Source organism: Malania oleifera, chromosome 1 (assembly GCF_029873635.1).
Source record: "Malania oleifera isolate guangnan ecotype guangnan chromosome 1, ASM2987363v1, whole genome shotgun sequence".
In the NCBI taxonomy this organism is placed as follows: Eukaryota; Viridiplantae; Streptophyta; class Magnoliopsida; order Santalales; family Ximeniaceae; genus Malania; species Malania oleifera.
This window is the reverse complement of record NC_080417.1, coordinates 15,859,181-15,873,741: the sequence shown is the minus strand read 5'-3', so window position 1 is coordinate 15,873,741 and position 14,561 is coordinate 15,859,181. Positions and strand designations below refer to the sequence as shown.

Sequence of the window (14,561 nt, the reverse complement as noted above, 5' to 3'; positions counted from 1 at the left end):
CCGAATGCGTACACATTGCCATCTTACATCTGATTCCCGAATGTTCAGGCAGCACAATTTGAGATAAAGACTCCAATCATCTCAATGCTGCCCAACTTTCATGGGAACTCTACTTAAAATCCTTATTAGCATCTAGATGAGTTCTTGGCATTTTGTTCCACCATCCGCATACCAAATTTCTGGGATGATGCTCTCCATCTTAGGTTTTTCCCATTCTCTCTAAAGGATAAGGCCAAATATTGGCTAACGTACTTAGAACAAAACTTGATGGCCAACTGGGTCACTGTGCAACATGAATTTCTTAAAAAGTACTTTCCTATTGGGAAGGCTAACCAACTTTGGAGAGTCATCACAAGTTTCTCACAGATGGATGGGGAACTCTTTTTCGAGACTTGGGAGCGCTCTAGAGACCTGCTCCGTAAATGCCCACATCACCAAGTCCCCAAGTTGAAATTAGTGCAAACTTTTTACAAAGGGTTAGCTGAGAGAGATAAGTCTATGGTTGATGCGTCGTGCAAAGGCACTTTCCTCACTAAGCATGAGAACGAGGCATGGGTTATCTTTGAAAATCTAGCTGAAAACTCTTAACAGCACACGGCTGCCACCAGTAGACTACCTAACCCATCAACTTCTAAACCAAAGGGAGTCTATGAGTTGACCACTAGCCATGACCTAAGCCCCACTCTACACACAATATCCTAGAAACTTGATCAGTTTTTATCTCTATGACAACAACCACAGCTGATGGCGTGTGTAAAAGTTTGTGCAAACCGTTCCAACCCTGCACATACATGCTACAATTGCCCACACGTGCCTCCCCAAATTGATCTTGTGCATTAGGATATAAAGGCCACCTACCATGGGTATAATCGACCGACAAATAACTACGACTCAAATACCTTGGTTCCGAATGGAAGCAAAGCCCTAACTTCCCATTGAGGCCACAAGCTCCAAGCTTTCAAGTCCAAAGACCTTAATAGAACCTTAGTGCTTCATTCCCTCGGCCATATCCAAATTTCCAAGATCCCCATATTGCAATGCAGAAGCAATCATTGTTTCAACGACTTCCTCTTCAACAAACTAGCCATGATTCCTTTCAAGAGACGGTGTTGAAAACCTTACAAAGAATTGAAGCAGATCGTCACGAGAAGCAGCAATTACTCCATTCTCATTCGCAATCCATAGCTAAGTTGGATGCCACTTTGGGGCAACTCACTAGATTAGTTGGTGGGAGAAACAAAGGTGAGTTGTCGAACCTTCCGCAAACAACACCTCGGAGCCAATGCAGAATAGAATGTGAGACCACAATAGACCCTTCATTGTATAAAGTACATGCCCAAACAATAACCACACTTAGGAGTGGTACGGATATCAACAATAGAGTCCGGGAGACAATAAGTCAAGAGAAGGGAAAAGAAAAGAAGAGGGTTGAACCTACAAAAGTAAGCACCCCTCCCTCTCATGAGTCAGAGGCAACCATTGGAGCATCTACCTTGCCACAACATGAAACACTCCCCCACCATATTACTTCAGCTCCTTACCCTGCAGCTCTCAATGCACCATTAAATCTAAAAAGGAGACCACTACTGAATCCATCAGACACATTTAGGCAAGTTAAGGTCAACATCCCTCTTTAGACGCCATCAAGAAAATACTTGCATAAGCCAAATTCCTCAAGGACCTATGCACACAAAAGCGAAAATCAGGGGTGCATATGAATAAGAAAGTCAAGCTGACCAAGCATGCAAGCTCAATCCTTTTAGGTCACCTCCCTCCTTATCTAAAAGACCCTGGTGCCCCAACTATTTCATTGTAATCGGTGATTACATAATTCATAAGGCCTTCTTGGACTTAGGAGCCAACGTGAACCTCATACCATACTCAGTTTTCAAGCAATTTAATTTAGGAGAGCTGAAGCCCACCCCAATAACATTAAGTTTTTTTTATCGGTCAATGAAAAAACCCAAGGTTGTAATAGAGGATGTCTTAGTTAAGGTTGATGAATATTACTATGCTATTGACTTCATAGTCTTGGATATGGAACCCTTTGACCCAACTAAAGACCATATCCCTGTTCTGTTAGGATGACCCTTTTTCGCTATAACAAATGCTTGTATTCAATGCAAGACAGGGATTATGGACGTGTCCTTTAGTAACATGTAGTTTCGGTTCAATGTATTCCATGCATCTTATCATCCATCGGAAGACATCCACAATATGGACATCGATATGATCGATGAATGTGCTGAGGACGTGGCCCCTTCGATTCTATGGAGGAATCCTTTGGGGGAGATAATTCAACCTAAGAGCAACCCCCTATCTGACCCGGATGACCCATATGAACAAATCCTCTCAATTTGCAATACAGTTTCCAGGATAAAAGGGAATATCTGGGTATATGATACATGGTTTAAAAATGAAGTAGGGGACAACATACTTGTTATTGAACTAGGATAATTTCAAGGTGTACTTTTGATGTGTCTGAAGACGATAAACTTAGCGCTTTCGGGATGCAACCTGTCCTTCTTTTTCTTTTCAAATTTTTAGGTTGTTTAAAATACTATAAAAACAATTTAGCGTCCTTATGGGGTGCCAATAAGATCACAACCAGCACGGAGCCAGGTATGGCAGCGAGCGACCAAGCGCGTCCAAGTGAAGATTCGGTGCGACTTCGTCATTACGATATAAAAAGTCATTTAGAAACTCAATTTCCCTCATAATCGTTCAACTTCCACAGTCCACCATCCCAGTTGATCTTTGTCGCCCCCTTCGTCGTCCACGCTTCGCCAAATTCCATCGCTCATCAGCGCTTCTCCAACAACCACTTCGAAAAGTTATAGCACCGGCGACACTCCCACTTGGACACACCATCTATTCGATGACGCTTAGGGTCTGGGTACATGGTTTCACATCCTTTCAACCCCTCTCTGCATTCCCCCTCATTATCTATCCTTTCCAATCCCCATAGCACAAGAATGCTTCATCATACCAAATCTAGAGTTTCCCCCAATCAACCCCAATCATCTCAGATCCCCACCATAAGGTGAAGGATCCCTACTTAGCTGTGAGACACAACATCGTTGGAGTCTGAGCATCTTCCAATAACCCCAGCAACAATAAGAGGACAGTCACCACGACCCCAACCAGAGCCCGAAAAGAATCATGAAAGGCGAAACCTTCAAAGAATGACCCTGGACGAGTACGACTTCCGCCCAATGTACACATTCAAATTAAATGATGTGCGAGTCCATGAAAATAAAAGATGCTGCATTGATATCCTCGAAATGAGGAAATTTGACCATTGTATGACCCCCCCCCCCCAGCAATCTCATATCATCCAGCACTAATTCGAGCATTTTATCATAATATGCAGCATGACCCGACAACTAGGGTGTGGTCCAGGGCTGTCCACGGCATTGGGATTAAGCTTACTTCCGCCCTAATTGATAGGGCTTGGTCATACGCTGAAACTGATGACACGCCATAGGAGGCACTACACTTTGCCGACATGCATCATATCATCCACCAAATGTTCCATGATCAGTATAATGATGGTGGTAACATGATACGTGGCACATGTATAGCCCAAAGCAAACTACCTGATTATTTGCTTCTTTGGGACTTAATTCTTCAACGTAAATTTATCCTCAGGGCATCATTCTGAGCTGCGTGGCATTTATCTACAGGTGTTATATGCAGTACATAAAGGAATGCAGTTGAATGTACCTCAGTTAATGTAAGAACCCGAACCATGATATAGGGGTTAATTATGTAAAAGAGGGGTAAAAATGGGATTTCACAGATTTCATCAACGAGACCATAATTCGTCGACGAAGGTTAAAGGCTTCTCTTCGAAGAAATTCAGAAGCTCGTCGATGAGTGAATGTCGAGAGGTTCGGGAAAATGTGAAACATCTAGCTCGTCGACGAGGCTGCGGATTTATCAATGAGGCTAGTGAAGAATTCATCAACGAGGACCCCAATTCGTAGACGAATCCACTCGGGTCAAAGGTGCTATAAATGAGATTTTGGGTTGCTTTGGGACTAAGTTTCCCTAAACTCTCTCTCTCTCTCTCTCTCTCTCTAGAACTCTCACTACACTCTCTCTCTCTCTAGTTTTTCGTTGCCGATCATTGCTCGGTTTGTAAATCCAACGATACTTCAAGGATCAAGAAAGGATTCTCTACATTTCTAGCGGATCGAAATCTCGTTTCAGAGGTTTTTCGGTTTCAGGCTAAAATCGAGGTAAGACTCGGTTTTCGTTTTCGATTCAGTATATGTGTAGTAGTACGGATTGTAAGCATATACTGTATTGTGGTTTGTAGGTTTTGGAGTCTTGGTTCGTAGTTTTGGGGACTGTAGAGTTCGTAGTTGGAATTTGGGTTAAGGTAAGGGGATTCAGTTTATATCAGTTCATTTTCAAAATCAGGATTGGTAAGCTTGTAGGCTACAATCGTATGTATGTTTTGGCTACTTATTTGGGGAAATCTATTGGGTAAAATACAATATTTTTGGGTTACAATTTTTGAGACAAATTGGGAATTTTGGGTATCATCTCTACTTTTTTTTGGAAACTGTTGGTTATGTTAAAATGGTACTATTGAGGTGACCGTAATCCATATTTGCATAAACTGTATGCTTGAAATTGTAATTGATATAATTTTCCATAAACCAAATAAGTGTTGTATGTATAGGTGTATGTATTTGTTTCAGGTTTTTGTAAAACAGCTATGTGGCGGCTAATTATCGTATGCTGAAATGTATAAGAACGTGAGTTCCAAAATGATTCCAGGGATTTGTAAAACAACCATGTATCGGTTAACTACAGTGGGCGAGAGTAGCTGGCTCTATATCCGAGGTGTGAAATATGACTAGTATGTTCCGGCTGGTCACCGAAGGGTGTGTTCTACACCGTATGTAGCAATGTAATCACAGTGAGCCTAGGTCGTTGCAGCGTAGTTGTGCATGTGGGAATGTAATCGTGGTGAGACTAGGTGACCTTGTGTAGTTGCGTATGTGGCAATGTAATCACTGTGGGCTTGAGTCGTCGCTTCGTAGTTGCATGTGTAGCAATGTAATCATTGTGAAACTAGGTGACCTTGTGTAGTTGCGTATGGAGCAATGTAATTGATGTGAGACTAGGTGACCTTGTGTAGTTGCGTACGGAGCAATGTAATCACTGTGGGCCTCGGTCGTTGCGGCATAGTTGCATGTGTAGCAATGTAATCACTGTGAGATGAGGTGAACTTGTGTAGTTGCTTACTAGTGTGACGACACTGACCGTATATTTTGGGTATCGTATGTACCGAAATGGTTTTTGTGAAAATACTGGAACTGTATGGAACTATATGTAAATGTATGAAACTGTATGGAAATGTTTCAACTGTATCATATCTTTTAAAGTGTTATGAAGTATGTAAAATAACACTGGTATGCCACACACTAATATAACCTGCTTTCTTCCTTACTGAGAGGCGTCTCACCTTGAATGTATGTACAATGTTTTTCAGGTCCTTCAAGTAGCCGTAAGTAGCATCCTAGCATCTAGGAGCAAAGGTGTCGTAGTTACTGTTAGTACCTACTAGGTACAATTTTTGGTATCCAGGTTGTCGGGATGGTTTTTGTAGACACCTGGGGTGTGTTTTGTATTATGGGAATGTATATCCCAGCTTGTATAGACTCTGGTATGATATTGGTTATGTATAAAAGACTATATTCTGCTACGTATTTTGGATGAGTATGGATATTCATGTGTATGTATGTGGGCATCCGTTCATCCCACGGGGTCGGACCCTATTTTGTATTATATCATGTATGTTTTAAATTGATACAGAGACAGGTTAGGTTACTAAACTCACACCTAGGACCCACCTACGGGTTCGGGGCGTGACAGCTAATAGTAGACGAAATGACTAATTTTATCTGAGGAATATGAAACACCTAAAGCTGAAAAGGCTGCCACCTAAGCCTTCCTATAGATAGCCCCCTAAGGAGTTGAGACGACCCTTCATCCCTTATGCCCAACTTATCATGGCCATGCTTCAACACCTGAGAATTAACCTCGAGAATCTGGAGGCACACGCTCCCATTGGCTAGGTGACGACTGAAAGGTCATGGCGTCAGAGTTTACAATTGGTAGCCACCACCAGATTAAAGGTCCATCAATGGGCCCCATTTAAAGGACCCCAAGGATTTGAGCTTCTTATGCCAAATTTCTTGTACATCCCTGAGGATGAGCCTATACAATTACTAGGTCCACCTCCTCGCTGCACTCCGAAGAAGAAGAAGAGAACAGTAGATGCACCCTCTACATCAGCCACAGCACCACCACCATCAGCAGCAGCCCCCACCAGCAGCCCCCTTTGTGCCTCTGTCTGGGAAAGACTTGGGTTGTTTATGCCACAATTTAGAGCTTGTTCATTTTGAGTTGGTGGATACACACGCGGAGATGCTCTAGGGTTTCTAGGGTTTATTTGAAATCTTGCGGTTCATATCCCCGCAGGCGGTTAAATCTGTTATCCTTCCTACATTTGCTACTGTGACGGACCAAAATGTCACTCCGGGCCACTCCCCTACACCTACTGCTTCTCCACTTAGTCCACCGCCTCTAGCAGCATCCCCAATTCACCATTTTCCCACTCATCAATCTCCTACTCACCATACCAAATCCTAGGCTAGCCTAGAGATTATGATTGAGATTGAATCCCCTGGTGAAAGGGAAGAGGTGACGTCTATACTAGCTACCATAGTGGGTATGGCTCAGTCCCCTATTTAGCCTCCTGACACTCCTAGCAATACAGCGCCTGCCTCTGCACCTCCACCTCCATTGGTGTTTGCCCCATCAACCATGGCAATAACTTCTACGCTCATTTTACCGGTGGACGTACCATGACTACTAGTTCCTCTACAAATCCAACCACCTCCTATCATATGGCACTAGAGTCAATATAGGATTGTCTCTCCACCATTAACCTCCTTTGCTCTGCCAGTAGCACTTGAGCCGACCTCTCAGGAACCCACTCAATTGCCATCACCAACCGCAGCTTCCCCTGCTTATGTTTTTGCAGAGGAGGAGGCCGCCTCGAGCATACAAGCATCTGAGGATCACCAATCGGTGGCTGGTACTCCATTTGATGTATCGGGTAATTTAGAAGGAGGCGACTCTGCTTGCAACACTGGCAGCTCTTCCAGAGAGGACTAATTTGGGCAAGGGATGATCACCTCAGCTTTTGTTCAACTTGTTCGTGCCATTGAGGCCCACGAGTTTTTTTTTATTTTATGTCCTTTTCTTTTGATTGCTCCTTTCAACACCATGATGTGATTGAGATTGTACTGCTAGTGTCCCAATGTATTCACTTCTAGCTATCAATGCAATGTCCATGGTGCTTTTGGCCATTACATATATTTTGTGCTACAATGTATTTTTGCATGCATGCTATTCTAGTTATTATATTTTGCAGGTTCACTGTTTGTTCTTACTGGCATCGTGCACTGTCCTATCCCTTGCCCAGGTTCTATTTTTCTTTCAACACTTCAGTGAGAACACAGAGGTACTAAGTTGGGGGTAGGAGGTGGCACACTGCATGGCACATTCATGCACAAAAATGACCACAATTTTAATTTTTTGAAAATAAATTCTAGTGAACCATGCTAACATATTTTATACCCTCTACATACCCCTATATGACCTAATGTTACATGCATAAGATTTTCAGTTATATGATTTCATTATGCTCACTAACAATGTAGTAACTTAGTTGTGTAAAGATTACATAACATGGCTGAGACCTTGATATTACTCTAGGTCGTTGACTAGTGGTTTGTTCGGGTTAATATGGCAATGTAAACTCTAGCATTTACATGGTACTTCACAGGGTTAAAAACACACTTACACGTGATTTGTAACACTTAGGATTCTTTGAGAGTATTAAGAGAAAAACTGTGGCGACTATGACACCTTGTGAGATACTGTTGAGCCATTCGTTCATTGCTCGAGTTTTTGACGTCAAACTCTAAGTTTATAAAACTCAACTTTCCTTCTTTTGCTGGATTTCCTTTGACAAATAGTCTTTGTTCTTGTATTTGCTAGCCTAGAGGTGACATCAAGTGGGGAGATATAAAACTAGGTCTTGTAGCTTACTCAAGACATAAAGGTCAAGCCACCCTTAGAGACCGACTTTTTCCATGGACTCCCGTCTGAGCTACATTCTTATTGGAAACATGAAGACAAGATAAAAATGTGATGATTGTCTTAGATAACCATGTAAAGAAAAAAAAAAGAAATAAAGAGAAACCTAAGTAGAGAAAAATGAAAATGAAAATATAAACTTGCTCTGAGAAAAGATAAAAAGGTCAAGCTAAGGACACACACTACGAATCTGCACGTATAAAGGATCTTCCGACCAATGCATTTTCTGAATTCACACAAGTCTGGGAATAAGTTCATCTATGGTGGTCTTGATTAAATGTAGCGAGTGAGTGAGAAGATGTTAGGGTGAAGGACTCAACACCTCAATAAAGTTTGGATCCCTTTCCTATAAGACTAGTCCACTCCACACTTCTAACGTTAGTTCTTCAAATATGTGGGACGTTTGATCATAACACTCTTCCTCACATGTGAGAGTGAACCTATTTTCTTGAGTGAATTGTGAGGGAATAAACCAGTGAGGCTGAGTCAAGACGACCGTTCTATAGGTCCCTCTAAGCATTCTGAGTGAGACAAATCATATACTGTAAACATGCCCTGTGAAGTGGCCTATTCATACTTGGATTTACATGCTTATATTAACTTTGAATTATAATCATGGGTTAACCCTCTATGAATAGCATCTTGAAATGGCTGTGTTAAGTTGAGTTTTGTATGATTAAAATGATGCGGAGTGTGTGTATAATGGATTTGTGTATGAAGGAATTTGTATGTAATAAAGTTATATCTTTGTATGTAAAATGGTATGATTATGTTGCATGCATTTCCATCTTTTAAACTGGTGTTTGTGGGTATCATCCTGGAAACCCTCATGAGACTAGAACTTGTCCACTAGGATCAACCTAGGGGTTTAAAGTCTTTTTGCATATGGTAAATGCAATCGAATTTCCCGCGAAAGAGGATATAGGTAGGATTTGGTAGTTTTCTTAGATTTTGCTTTGCTCGAGGACTAGAAAAATGTAAGTTGGGGATTGTGATGAGTTCCTAAACTATATTATTTTAGATACTCATTTATCTTTGCTTATCCTCATTTTATTATGTATTTAGCCCGAGTTATCATTGTTTAGAGTTATGTAAGGTTTGTTTGTCTTTTTAGGAAAAACAGGTTAAAACCATGGAGTTAGGCATTGCAAGAAGCCAAAGAGGATTTGGTGGATTCAAAGCTCGAATTCAAACATTCAGCCAAGCTCTAGAAGCTTCAAATCATAAATGGACAAGAAGATGATGCTCGACCATGTGGCACGACCAACAAACCACAGGGGCGACTTAATCTTCCACTGCAAACTCCAAGGTTCAGACTAAGATCAGAATGCTGCAAGGTTCGACCAAGTGCATGACCAAGTGACACGATAGAGTGACCACATTGAGATAATGATATAGAACTGAAATTCAAAAATACAGGGAGTCTAGACGAAGTATTTGACCAAGAGACCTTCCGAGGTGACTATGTCGAGATATTGAGATTTCCTGAGGATCGAGATACTGCAAGTATCGACCATCACCTCGACCATCAAGACCCCAAGGCATGAAGAAGTAGAAGATATTGAAGATTCAAATCCTTGACCTCCTATAGATCCAACTAGGGCACACATAAGAATGATAGGGGAGCGATTTGGTCGACAGCGACGATCTGCTGCGCGAGATGTGCTGCAAACTTTCCTAACTTGTAAAACAAACTTTGTAAACCCTAGAGCCTATAAGTATTCACTTCGAACACAAGCTCTGGGTTCCTCTTTGGCCTCTCTTAGGTTAGTGGCAGACCTAGGAAGTCATCAAGATCCAAGTTAGAATAGGAGTAGAGTAGTTTCAGTTTGTGTATGGAGTGACCGACGGCCTATGACAATTGGCAGAGTTCATATAACAGTTGTGTATATTAGGATCTCCTCTTGTACTTCTGGCATTAGTGATAGACATTTGGAATGATAAATTGATGATCTTTTTACTCATGATTTCATTTACTGCTTTCAATTTACTACTTTCCCTTTACTTGATGTGTGTTTAATGAAAGATTGCAAATAAGGATAAGCACTTCTATGTACAAATCATATGGAAATAGTAGGCTACGGCACCACAGAGGTGTTCATTTTTGTTGAGACATGGTATACTTCGATTCTCGACTGTACTCCGGATGGTTGGTGCACTCTTGCTACCCTATGCCCTCGATCACTCCTCTCTCGCTCTAGCCCACTCGGGTTAGTACTTCTATGGAAGTCTGGATGAGCGTACTTAGAGGCATGGCATCCAGCATCTAATTCAGACCATAGTATCGCTTTGTAGGAGTAGGGTAACATAGAAATTTACAAGATTTCCAATAGTATAGATTTACTTGCTTTCAGTTACATGCTTTCCAGTAGTAGTTAGACAATCACCATTGCAAAAGACCATCTTTCACTTCTTTTTCATAACAAGGCTTTAGTAAACTAAATTGGAAGTGGCTTAATAATTGTGCTTCAAGTCTCCATGGATTGATACCTAACTTACCCACTTTCTACTGAACTTGAGAGAGTTAGGTTTTATAAATATTATTTTTGGTAGTTAAGGATCCAAGCCTTGGTGAGCCTACCAAATACTTCATGCAGCACAAGTCTGATATAATTGCCAGGTTCAAGTTATGGAAAGCTGAAGTTGAAAACCAGATAGGGAGGAGAATCAAATATCTGAGGTCAGATAATGGGACCGAGTATGCTGATTTGAGGTTCATGGAGTTTTGTGAGCAACAGGGCATTAAAAGACATTTTACCGTTTGCTAGACACCTCAGAAAAACAGTGTGGCTGAAAGGATGAATCGAACTGTAACTAAAAGTGCTCGGTGTCTCGAGCTTAATGCAAGGCTACTAAAGAACTTCTAGGCTGAGGCAGTTAGTATGGCTCATTTTCTTATAAACAGATCTCCAAGGGCATCACTAGAAGGTAAAGTGGCAGAAGAGGTGTGGACGGGAAACGCAGTAGATTACTCTAAATTAAAGGTATTCGAGTGTCCAGCCTATGTTCAAGTGTCTAGTGAGGAGTGTTCTAAGCTTGACCCAAAGTCTTGATGTTGCATCTTTTTGGGATATCAAAAGGGTGTGAAGGGGTAAAAGTTGTGCAATCAAGTGGCAAATAAGGTGGTGATTAGTAGAGATGTAGTCTTTGATGAGAAGGCTACGGTGAAGCGTACTCAAGATTGTGATTATCATAAACGAAAGTCAGAAAACTGGGGTAGAGATGAACATGTTGTGAAGGTGGAGTTAGAAGCTCAGGGTAACGGCAATGATCATGGTTCTTTGGTTTCAAGGAGCTCTAGCTTGGGAAACCAGCAAGTTGACAATCTTCCTATACGGAGATCCAAATGCACTATCATACCTCCGCCAAGGTATGGATTTAAAGAGTTACTGTCTTTTTCTTTTCTCAGCAGTTGCAACAATCCAACTACATTTCAAGAGGCAGTGCACGGACAGGAGAAAGGTAGGTGGATGGGTATTATTAAGGAGATGGAATCACTACATAAGAATTAAACTTGGGATTTGGTGGAGCTTCCAAATGGGAAGAGGTTGATAGGTTGCAAATGGGTATACAGGAAGAAGGAAGTAATTTCATAAAAAGGAAGGAGAAAAATTCAAGGCACGGTTAGTGGCAAAAGGGTGCTCACAAAAGAAGGGAATAGACTATGATGAAATCTTTTCACCTGTGGTCCGACACACTTCTATCAGGAATGTGTTAGGGTTGGTAGCTCATTATGATCTTCATTTGGAAAAAATGGATGTGAAGACGGCGTTTCTTTATGGTGACTTGGAGGAAAAAATTTATATGGTACAACCAAAGGGATTCAGTGAACTAGAGAAAGAAAACTTAGTTTGCAAGTTGAAGAAATCTCTTTACGGGTTGAAACAGTCTCCAATGCAATAGTATAAAAAATTTGATTCCTATATGATGAAGATTGGCTACAAAAGATGTGAGTATGACTATTGCGTGTATGTGAACAAGCTTGATAATGGTTCTCTTATTTTCTTGTTATTGTATGTCGATGACATGTTGATAGCCGCAAAAGATTTAACTGAGGTAAATCAGTTAAAGGAACTGTTGCATAAAGAATTTAACATGAAAGATCTTGGTTCAGCTAAGAAGATACTTGGGATGGAGATTCACTTGGACAGAACTGCAAGAAGGTTATGGTTATCTCAAAGTGGTTATGTGTAGAAGGTGTTGGATAGGTTTAGCATAACTAATGCAAAATTGGTATGTACACATCTAGTGAGTTATTTTAAGTTGTCAACTGCAGATTTCCCAAGTACATATGAGGATATCTAGGACATGTCAAAGGTCCCCTATGCAAGCGTGGTGGGGAGTTTAATGTATGCCATGGTGTGTACGAGGCCAAACTTGGCACATGTTGAGAGTGTAGTGATTAAGTTTCTCACTAATCTAGGAAGATGGCATTGGGAAACCATCAAATGGATATTCAGATACTTACGGGGTACATCGAGTTATGACATCATGTTCAACAAGCAACAGGGTAGTCCTTTAGTTTGGGGTTTGTAGATGTTGATTATGCAGGGGATACAGATGATAGAAGATCTACAACAGGTTATGATTTTACCCTTATAGCAAGACCTATATGTTGGAGATCCATGGTTCAATCTCTAGTGGCATTGTTCATAACTAAAGCTGAATATATGGTAGTTGTCAAAGTTGCAAAGGAAACCTTATGGCTTATAGGTTTAGTCAAAGAGCTGGGCTTATAGCAAGATAGGGTTGTGCTGCGTTGTGACAATTAAAGTGCTATTTAGTTAGCAAAGAATCAAGTGTACCATGCACGAACCAAGCATATTGATGTGAGGTTCCACAGGGTTCGGGAGTTTATTACTTCGAGTGAGCTTGTATTGGAGAAGGTTCACACGTCTGAAAATGTAACGGATATATTGACAAAGCCGATCACTAGTGAAAAGTTCAAGCATTGCTTGAACTTACTCCATGTCTCCAAGTGATAGAAGGGAGAAAAACCCAACCTAACATTCCAAGTTCAAGGTGGAGTAGTCAAATATGTTTTTCGGGTTCTCCTATGGGGTGTATAATCGCCAAGGTGGAGATTGTTGTATTTGTATGTGTGACTTTGTGAATTCCGGTGTTATCCCAAGAGGGGGTGAATTGGGTATTTTTAAAATTAAGTCCTTCAAGTTCTAGTTCTGAAAACTATCAATTACAAACTTGTAAGCTACTTAACAACTAGCTCAATATTTCTCAATTAATCAATTTAATATATGTCTTTATCAAGCATATAATTTTACCCAATTACTCACAAATGTACCAAATGTTCAATACATACACAATAAGTAGATAATTTAAATGCAAGCAGATATTAAAAAGAGTTAAGGGAAGAGAGATGCAAACTCGATTTTATGATTTTCGGCCTACCCGAGGCTACGTCCTTGCCTTGAGAAACCCACTCAAGGATTCCACTAAAGATCCACTCCTTTAACTAGGACAAAACTTCCCTTACAATATGCTACTTACAAAAGGTGTAGCTTCCTTAACCCCGGTTTACAGCTTGAACCGTGAATACAAAATAATGAATAAAATTTCTACAACTCAAAATACTTCTAACCAAGCTAGTCAGTACAAGATAAATCCAAGGACATAATCATATGATAAAACATGAAGCTCAATATGTATGTAAAAATATGATCTTTATATGAGGAATGAGATGCTTCACAAATCTACCCTTTAATCAATATCTCCCAAAATTTAATTTTTATACATAAATACTTTGGAGAACTTAGGGTTTGATATTAGAGTATTTTATGCAAGAATATAAAATAAGATCCCTTGTAAAAATGGTCTTGAATAACACATAGATCTAAGTTCTCGCTATCAAGTAATTTATAAAATTTAAATCTTTGAATAAAGAATGTGTCCTTGAATATTACAAAGATTTAAACACTATTTTTCAAGTACCTTTTGCCCCAAATAATGTAGATCTTTTTGAATTAAAAAATATAACTTTAAGTGTCACAAGGATTCAAGCTTTAGGATACTATTCCCAAAAGATTTTTCAAATAAATAACTATAAGAAAATAGGTTTCTTGCTCCCAATAAGATTTTTAGATGAACAACTAATGGAGAAGACGACTATTTAATAAAAGATTGACTACTCAATAAAATATTTTTCCAAACCTCAAGCTCAGACCTAGATTAGCGAAAGTTGTGCATGTATGCTCTTGGATCTGAAGATGCAAATGCCCATACAAATATGAATTCTTTAGAGTGCAGGAAAAAGTTCTAAGCCAAGAATCAAAGCTCTCAAAAGTATGCCAAAGATTGATGCAGTATGTTCAAGGCTATACAGAGATAGGCAAAAATTATTCTTCTAGGGTTTTGGG

At 40.3% G+C, this 14,561-nt stretch overlaps 1 non-coding gene across 1 annotated transcript; it reads right to left on the bottom strand.

The window, feature by feature from the left end:
* Positions 1-335: 335 nt before the first annotated feature.
* Positions 336-440, bottom strand: LOC131147347 (small nucleolar RNA R71). Its single transcript, XR_009134736.1, has one exon. It is a non-coding gene; the product is annotated as a small nucleolar RNA R71 (small nucleolar RNA).
* Between the last annotated feature and the right edge of the window lie 14,121 nt (positions 441-14,561).